This window comes from Lactuca virosa, chromosome 8 (genome assembly GCF_052849685.1).
Source record: "Lactuca virosa cultivar CGN04683 chromosome 8, Lactuca_virosa_CGN04683_v6, whole genome shotgun sequence".
NCBI lineage: Eukaryota > Viridiplantae > Streptophyta > Magnoliopsida > Asterales > Asteraceae > Lactuca > Lactuca virosa.
Genome location: NC_136433.1, coordinates 267,691,668 through 267,701,539, shown reverse-complemented (window position 1 = coordinate 267,701,539; position 9,872 = coordinate 267,691,668). Strand labels below are relative to the sequence as shown.

Below are 9,872 nucleotides of genomic sequence, written 5' to 3'. Positions count from 1 at the left end.
ACATACAATACAGCTAGCACATACATTACATATACATTTCGACAGTTATGTGAGCCACGTAACGGGGCATGGCATCACCTGCCATGACCGTTTTGTATCCAGAATCTCCTTAATTGGGGAGCGTATGAGTTTGTGTATAGATCTATACTGGATTGACTATCCTACACCTTGATGCTCGCTACAATGGGACTTGCAAGTCTACGGGTGCCAAACGTCATTTCTTACGACATCTTACATCGTCGTTTTTCTATACAGTCGGTAGCAGGATACAGGCCGATCACATGGTACTTTAAATTACAAATGATTTAAGGTAGTTAGTACAGCAGTAGTTACTTAATACAATACTACAGTACTATTTCATTTTCCCATTGCATTCACTTTTTGATCTTCACAATATACAGTAATGTAAAAACTATATTTTTGGTAAATGATAGTCAGATTTGGGAAAATACACGCTCTTACAAGAGACACACACACAGTTACTTGATGCCTTGGTAGAAGGCTACTTTTAGTAGGAAACATAGGGTTTTCTAGGAGATTCAAACCTTTTTCAAACATTCACGAGCTTTTACATACTTACACATCCCATACTTACAAGCACTTTTATACAAATACAGACATTAAAATACTTATGATCTCACCAGCTTTAAAGCTGATACTCGCTTTCAAAATAACTTGTATCCTCAAGTCACCAGTAGACAGGTACCGATGCAAGGTTTAGAGAAGATGGAGCTCGTTCAAGACTCATCTTTCATTTTGATTTATATTTTGGTGTCTATATAACTTGACATAACACACTTGTATTAAAATTATATTATTAATGCAATGGATGATGTTGTTGCTTGTTTACTACTATTCATTGTTGTGATACTGTACATGACGTCCTCCACCCCAGAATGTTTCCGCCGTTCCTGGTTTTGGGGTGTGATAATATGCAACAAAATGACTCGAGCACAAGATTATTGAACTACAAGACTTGGTATCTAGGTTCAATTTGCCCAATAAATCCATTTTTATTAGTAATCTGATCAGGAGGTTATATGAAGCTTTCTGGACAAAAACATCATTATAATATATCAACGTCATTTGTAACCTCACTTTTTTCACAAGACAAACTTTTTTGACTCTAAAAGTATTGGAGATTTGACTAGTCGGTTAGGATCAGATTGTCACGGGACACTATAACTAGATTGGATGAGATTACTTCTTACTATTGGTGGTGGGAACTGGGAAGTTCCATCCTTAGCATCAAAGTGTGATTCTGCGATTCTTAATGCATTTGTTTGTATTGTTTATAATTAGTAATCCTGCTCTTTACACTTGCAGACTCTTATAAACTACCAATTTTGACATTACGTAAATTTTAAGAACAGATCATGAATATGTGTCTTACGTATTGTATACGATTGTGATGTTTTTATTCATGATTTGTTTATGAATGTAGGGTGTGATCGAATGTTCTTCAGTGAGATAATGAAAGAAGATTCTGATATAATGGGGTGTATTAGCTCTAGAGTCAGACATCTTGTCCAGCTTCATTGCAAAACTGGTATGCCGAGATAGTTACAACACTTGTTTCAATGTTTCAAAAATGATCAACAAGCACTTGTACTGGAAGGGCAGATGTTAATCAAATATGTTATCATGAATGCTATAGCTCTTAGGAAAATTCTTAAGAAATACTACAAAGTAAGCAAATATCCTATTCTTTCTTTAGATTGGTATTTTTTCTTTTCTTTTTGATTTGATGTGTTGCGATTATGATTTATGTTTGTTTTTCAGGTGCACAACTCTGTAAGTGACGTGAACTTCAGGTCTAAGATGCAGGCTGAACCAGGGGCGGAACCACTTAGTTGGCAGGGGTAGTCCGTGCTACCCCTCAAAAATTCCCGAGAATAAGACCGGAGAAACAAATCAATGGTATCTATCTCGAGTACTCAAGGTGCTACTCCTTATATAAATTTGGTTCAACTCAAGAGCTTGTCGGAAAGCCTAAATAATCATGAGTCTGCAATGCTCTAGATCAAGGTTACTGTACAAGGCCAATATTTTGAGGGCCCAAAATGTTGTATGTCTATTAAATACGGCCACAGGATATGAATAATATCACTAATAGCGAGACAAATTTTTCATTCCTGAAAAAGGGGGAGAAATAATGAAACATACACCAAATACTTATATATTGTGAGCGAGGAAAAGGCTCTCTGTCATCCCTAACCACTACTCATATGCGGCTGCACGATTGTTGTCCTTCTAGTAAGTTTGGTGATTTCATTCCCTCCTTTTTAATTTCTCGTTTGGGTTTTCTATTTGGGAAGTGTTTGGTTAACTTGTATTATGATTAAGATGATGAAGAAGATTGACAGGCGATTGGAATTTTCTTTGACCCGTAAAATCTTTGGATGATATAATATTATAATATTTTTTTGTATCTAAATTCTCTTAAATTGGGTAGTAAAGATGACAACAGATTGTTTTAAGAACCTAATTGTTTGAGATAATGCTTATTAATAACTTTTCGGTATGTTGATTTTCTTAGGTTTAATGTTTTTCTTGGATGTTGATAGTTAAGTAGTGGACTGATAAATCTTAATGTTCACTTATTTTTTTGTTTGCAATTTGCTTTCAGTTAAGGGTTTTTGGCTTTTTAGGAACTTTTACATGTCAAACTTGTTTTTGTCCATTTAAAGTGACTTGCTTACTTTTATTCAAGTAGCATTGTAGAAGATTTCACTACTGTGATGGTCCTTTATAGTTATGCTCTTTTTTCGTTGGTTTTATTAATATTCAAGGTTGTAGTTTGTAGAGTTTATGTAGTTTGGACCTTTTTACCCCTGCTTGTTTTCTTTGGTGTAGAGATGTTTTGATGCTATTTCTTTTAATGTTTCCCCTCTTCTTGGGTGTTGCTTTCTTTGGATGTTTGTTGGTGTGTGGAAGTCTCATTGCTGATATTGAAAGAAGTTTCAAACAGATTGTGATTGTGATACTTCTCGTTCTGTGTGGATGGCGTGTGACTATTATGCAACCTATCAGATCTCAAGTTGGTTGATTTTTTGTGTGGCTTTTCTTACAACTAGCCGATGTCATCGATTTACTCCTTTCAAGCGTTGATGTAAACATAAAATTTACAGGGTATGGCTTTTCTTTTTAGTCCATCTCTCTATACTTGCCTCTTTCTAAATAGCGAAATTTTTGTAGTTAAGTTGGCAATTACTCTTTATATAACCAATGAGTTTTTATGGTTAATTTCATATAATAATTTATATTTTATTGGGATATTTTTGTGTGCTACTCCTGGAGAAAGTTTCTAGTTCCGCCCCTGGGCTGAACACTTGGAGATCTTACAATCACCATGGTTGATTGAACTGGTGGCTTTTTATATGAATTTCAGTGAATCAAATGAAATGATCTGCTATGAGCTTTGTAGTTATTTCTCTTGTGATCTCAGTGTTATAATTTCAAAACTTGTATTGAAATTGGTGCTTCCAGATTATGTAGTTCTGGAATACAGTCTAACTTGTGTTGTTTGCTTGGTATGACTGACTATATATCGAAATTATGAAAAGTTCATAGCTTAAGATTACATAAATTGTAAAACGCTTTTACTCTTGATCCTCAGCTACTGTTTTTCATCCATACTCGTTGAGCCGTGGACATATCTTTTGCACGATGTGTGCTTATTCATCGGGATCTGTTTTGATGTTTGAAGGGGTGAAATCTACAAGCCCAAAGATGAAGTATTTGGTAATGTAGGACGCATAACTGAACTAGATTTACTTCTAAAACGAAGGTAAACAAGCAGCGTGTTTTGTTGCAATAAATTCTTGACATATTTTCATTTTAAACGAATCTTACTGAGCATTAATGTGGCATTTTCAGGTTTAGAAAAGAATGGGAGGAAAGACTTACTGAGCATTGATGTGGCCGAGGGTAATTATGTCAATGCAATAGATGGTTTGAATAACTCCTTTTCATATTAGTCCATGTACTCATGCAAAATGCTTGGTCCATAAGGGCCATTAGGCCTTACATTACAGCCAGAGGGCTATCACCTGAGGATTGGATACAAGTTTCACTAGCACTAAGCCAGTTTCAAATGTGTGTGTGTGTTATTGGTCCTAAAGCATGGAATTTTCCTCTTCTGTTTTATAAATTATCATCATCACTCAATCACGATGGGGAAGCATGAGCTTGTATAACATCATACCTTATTCGATCATGGCTTGCATCCAGACATTGCAAGAGCAAGAACTAGGTCTAGGTCATGCATATATAGTATATTCTTAAAATATCTAACTAGTGATGTGCATGCTATTTTTAGGTCTATAATGCAGGTAGATGAAGGAACATCAAACTTTCAGGTACAATAGTTTGCCCACTCTGCCCCTCATTAAGCCACAGATGAAAAAGACCAAACTACCCTTAACAGTAACAAACCTGCATGAGAAGGATGAGTGGATGACTACAGCCAGGAGTATAACAACAAAGGAAGGGAGTTGTTCAACATCTCCGATGACCTAACTGTATGTTTGATTTTCCCCGTTTTCTCTTAATTTTATGTATGATTATCGATTATCGTTAAAATGTAGCTCGATTATCAGGTTTTGTTGTTAACCTAGAGCTACAATGATTAAATCTCGCAGACTTTATCAACTACTATTGAAGAGAAGGAAAAATGGATTTTTAACAAGAAGATCAAGGAATGGGTGCACCAAATTCTTCAGAAACTGCTTATGGAGCCCCTCGAGTTGAACTTTATCGGTATAAAAAAAATTATTTCTTGTTTAATTTAATCCCTTTCTTTTCTTTATTTTCTCATATGTATTTTTCCTTGGACCAATTGTAGATCATGTTCAAGAATCACCGGTTTTCCACAGTATAATGATACTATAAAGGTACACAATTTTTTTAAACTTTTTAAAATCACTTTCTGATTCTTTAAACTCATGGCATCTTTCATGGTGTAGCTTCTTGAAACAAAGAAGGTTCGTTGTGGGGAGTGGGACAATTTCTTCTCACTCTATTGCAGATCATTTGGCTATGAAATTCGTCTGGGAGGACAGGAAAGTCAAATATTTCAAAATTAGAGAGGGAGGCAGGTGTGAAATTTGAACACATATCCGCCCCTCAACCTGCTGATATTGCTAAAGCTGTTGGTGGTGATGTTGCAGAACCTATAATTCAAGTTGCTGATAGGTATAATACACTGGTAGTGATTTTACGATTATAACCTTGACTTGCTAAATAACATGGTTGTTTAAATTTTTTTGCAGTGTGATCCCTGTTTTCAAGCCGGCTGCTGAAGAGTTGTTAAACAATTCCGGCCTAACACCAGTAGAGCTTCTTGCAAAGGCACTTGCCAAGAGCATTGTGAGTCTTTGTATTTTTTGTATTTTAAAATTTGATTTTATATTTTTTTTCCTTATTGTATTATGGTTTATTTTGTATTTTAAAAAATTATAATATGTTGTCACAGGCTGCAAGAGATGTCGGAGCTCTTAGAGAAGCTAAGGACAAACTGGAGAAGTGAGTTGAAGAGCTGACATGGAGATTAGACTTTGAAAAGCATTTGAGGGTATATTTTTTTATATTTCTTGTATCTAATTAGTTTGTAAATTTTTGTTACAACTTCTATTGATTTGTTTTATCTTTCCATGTAACGATTATTTGTATGACATTAAATTTTATGCAATGAATTGCATTTTTTGTATATGATATTTTATTTTCTATTATGAGACATTAAATACAAATTTAATTTGAAAATTAGTAAATCTATAAATAATATTTTTTTTAAACATATAAAATTATGATACGCAAAAATGTGTGTCATCTTCATTTATGACATGACCTTTCTTGACAGGGGCTTTAATGATACGCAATGCGAGTCGTAAATGTGCGTCGTAAGGTTATGACACGCAAATGTGTGTCATCTTCATTTATGAAAGAGCCTTCCTTGATACGCAATGCGTATCATAAACGCGCGTCGTAAATGTGTGTCGTAATTACGCGTTGTAAATAGACGACGCGCAAAAGCGTGTCGTCTCTCGTTATGACAGGGCATTCCTTGACACACATTTGTGCGTCGTTTGAGCCTTTTACGACAGGCATTGCGCGTCGTAAAATGCTGTTTTTCTAGTAGTGATATTAACTATATAAACAAACTCCGATAGATCAGCTTGTCCAAGTGTATTATTTACACTTGCTTAGACAAGACTGACTGGTCTACAATGAGCAGTTAAACCATAACGATAATGTATATATTTTGCGTCATCAAATCTATACAAATATGTATCTCAACACAACCTATAAGTATATCATATTTTAGCATTTTACTTTCACTTATAGGATTCATTGATGAGTTTTCTCATTTTAGATTGCTATTTCATATACATTTGACCAATAACAAGTATTATGCATTTGAACGTATAAAAACTTGAAAATCATCAAAACTTTGACAAACACGCATGTATACTCCCCCAAAGCATGAAAGTCGTAAGAGAGGGGCCATAGAAATTGACCCTTGAAGCGTGAGTTGGATTTGTCCAGACTTGGTTCATTTATGTGAAGCTTCGCGTGAGAAACCGCATCTTGACGCCTTTTTGATCTAAAACAACCATGGGACTATTTTTGTAATATTTTAAACTAAAGGAATTTGTTTTGAAATAGTTTAAATTTAAAAAGGGTTGTTTTGGTTTAAATATACAAATGGGGGGCTAATTCTAATTAAATAATAAAATAAGGTTTTGCTTTTGATCTTTCAAATAAATGGAGGAACTTATTTGGTTAAGTAGATAAAGAAGGGGCTGATTTTGCCAAATCCATCAAATGAAACAAAAGGGGGTGCGTCTTCTTCATAGACTGTGAAATGGAAATTATCGAACGGAAGTAGCGATTGGGAAGGGCAGCCACCTAACTCCGGTGACCCTCCTGTGGGTTTTATTCTTCCTCGCCGGCAACAACAAAATGGACGGAACAAGACAACTCTGATCGGCACGAAAAAAAGGGAGAAAATAAGATGGGTCTCCGTCTTCATCTTATCGAACAAGGAAGAAAGGAACAGAAGGCAGATCTATGGTAGCTCCGGTGAGGCTGGGAAATCGCAAGGAGGGGAAAGAGGGTCCGTCAAGACCGGCGACCCTTTGTGGGTTTACTCTTCGTCACCGTCGTCTACAAATCGGAAGGAGAATCACTAATTGGAAGCAACAACAGTCGACATTTGGGGGAACACCTCCAGCGCTGGCTTCAACTGGAAAGGAAGAAAAGTAACAATGGCGGAGGCGGAAATTTCCTAAGGAAAGGAGGCGCAGAGGTGGTTGGAATGGAGGAAGCAACCTCTTTCCTTGTATTTCGTTTTTCCATTGAAAATCCTTTCAGCGGGGTTGTGGAGATCGAGGGGGATAACAACATTCGTAGGGGGTATTTGTGGTGGTGTTAGGCTGCATGGTGTGGCTGCGGTCTGGGACCACGGTTCGTGCCACCTGGACCGCGCACACCGCCCCCAGACCGCGGTCTTGCGCGGTTTTGGCCACAGTACGGTCCTTTAGTGCCGCGTTTTGTGATTGGTGGATAGAATGTGGGAAGGATCGACCGGTTGTTGGGTATTTAATTTTTTTTTCTTTTGCTTTTGCTTTCCTATATGTATACATATCAACTTCATTTTTTTTTCACAACACAATCTCTTCTCTCTCTCAAAAGTTTTTTTTAAAAAAATCACCACTCTCTCAAAGATGTCATCTTCTTCATCTCTGAAGAATTTCAGACTATTTTTGATACCGCTATTGTGTGTGTTCAAATGGCGGAACAAACATACAACGTTGTATGTAACAACGCAGCTGCAAGTTCTCAACGGAGAACACGAAGATATATTTGCAGAAATCGTGAAGAAGCCAACCAACGTTTGGTGCAAGACTATTTTGCAGAGAATGCCACTTATCAAGGGTATTATTTTTGTAGGCGCTTCAGAATGCTCAAAGGTTTATTTGAACGTATAGTTGAAGATGTAACGAGGGAGTGCAGTTTTTTCCAACAATGCTACGATGCTAGAGGTACACCCGGTTTCACTCCCTTACAAAAATGCACGGCCGCACTTCCTCAGTTAGCATATGGCATTCCGCCTGATGCGTTAGACGAAAGTTTTAGGATGTCTGCTAGGATCGCACGAGATAGTCTCTATTTTTTCTGCAAAACTGTGATTCAGTTTTATGGTCCAAAACATTTACGTAAGCCTACACGTAATGACATCCTGCAATTGCAAGCTCATCAAGCTAGTGTGCATGGGTTTCCTGGAATGCTAGGAAGCTTAGATTGTCTCCATTGGGCATGGGAAAATTGCCCTACAACATATCATGGGCAATTTACCCGAGGTGATCATGGTCACCCAACGGTCATACTTGAAGCAGTTGCATCACAAGATATGTGGATTTGGGATGCTTATTTTGGTTCTCCTGGTTCGATTAACGACATCAACGTTCTTAATCATTCACCAATATTTAACAACATATACGATGGATCCGCACCAGATTCTTCTTTTCAAGTGCGTAGAACGCCATATAAGTATGGTTATTATCTGGTCGATGGAATCTATCCTGAGTATGATGTGTTTGTTAAATCGTTTACAGCTCCACATGGTTCTAGACGAAATAAATTCAAGAGAGCTCAAGAAAGAGCTAGGATGGATGTTGAGCGTGCTTTTGGAGCTCTAGAGAAACGGTGGTTCATATTGAAAAAACCAGCCGCTTATTTAGGCGAGGAAAAACTTCAAGAAATCATGTATACATGTCTTATATTGCATAACATGATTATTGAAGACGAAGGAAGAGCGATATGTGCGTTTGACGAGGAAGAAACCATACCAAAGACACAGCCAATAGAAATTGGTGTCGAAGAGTATATAAAGAGGAGAGTAGAGATACGTTGCACTGAAACATTTCACAATTTCGCAATGACTTGGTGGAACACATTTACGGGGTTTAAAACATTAACCTTAATTTGGATCCACCGGATGACCCCGAAGACGAGTTCTCGGAGAACGACTTTATGTAGTTTGCTTTAGTTAGTTTATTTGTGTTTTTTAAGTTGCTAGGATTATTTAAATGTCATGTGTGTGGTTTTCGTGTTTTTTTTTTTTTGGTAATGCAATGTAATGTTTTTTTTTTAATTTTCAAGTAATGAAAAATTATGTTTTTTTATTAAAATAGAAGTTTTATTAAATTAAAATAGTTAAAAAAAAAGAAGTTTTATTCAATTAAAATAGTTAAAAAAAACAAAAAACAAAAAAATGTGTGGCACCACTCCCTTGGTGTGGCAAGAAACCACACTTGAGTGGTAAAAAATGACATGGCGCTTATGTGGCGAGGCAGGGAGTGCGGTTTCGGTGGCACCACTCCCTCCAGCCTTAATCGACTAAAAAAGGGCTGTGGCCATTTCTGGTGGCCGAAAAACGCAGCCCCAATGGGATTTGTCTATCCCCAAAGAAAAGAAGATGAAACGGGAAAGAGATGAGGGTAGAGTGATTATCTGGAAGGAGTTGGGGAGCTTCAGTGTGAAGCTAAATTATTTAAAGAGTAAATTACATGAATGGTCCCTATGGTTTGGTTAATTTACGCGTTTGGTCACTAACTTATTTTTTTAACTCAGAAGGTCCCTGCTGTTTCTTTTTGTTACGCGCTTGGTCCTTACTGTTTGTTTTTGTTACACGCTTGGTCCCTGTCTTACCAAAAAATACTATTATTTAAATAAGAAAAATGGTAGGATAGGTAAGGTAAGATGAGAGGGGTGAGATTGGGGTGTGTTTATTTAAATAAATTAAAAAATTAAGGGCAAAATAGTCTTTTTAGGTAAGACAGAGACCAATCATGTAACAAAAACAAACA

General features: G+C 36.7%; 1 pseudogene; it reads left to right on the top strand.

The window, feature by feature from the left end:
- Nucleotides 1-1,194: 1,194 nt before the first annotated feature.
- LOC145131502 (putative E3 ubiquitin-protein ligase BAH1-like 1) lies at nucleotides 1,195-3,919 on the top strand (annotated as a pseudogene).
- The last annotated feature ends 5,953 nt before the right edge of the window (nucleotides 3,920-9,872 follow it).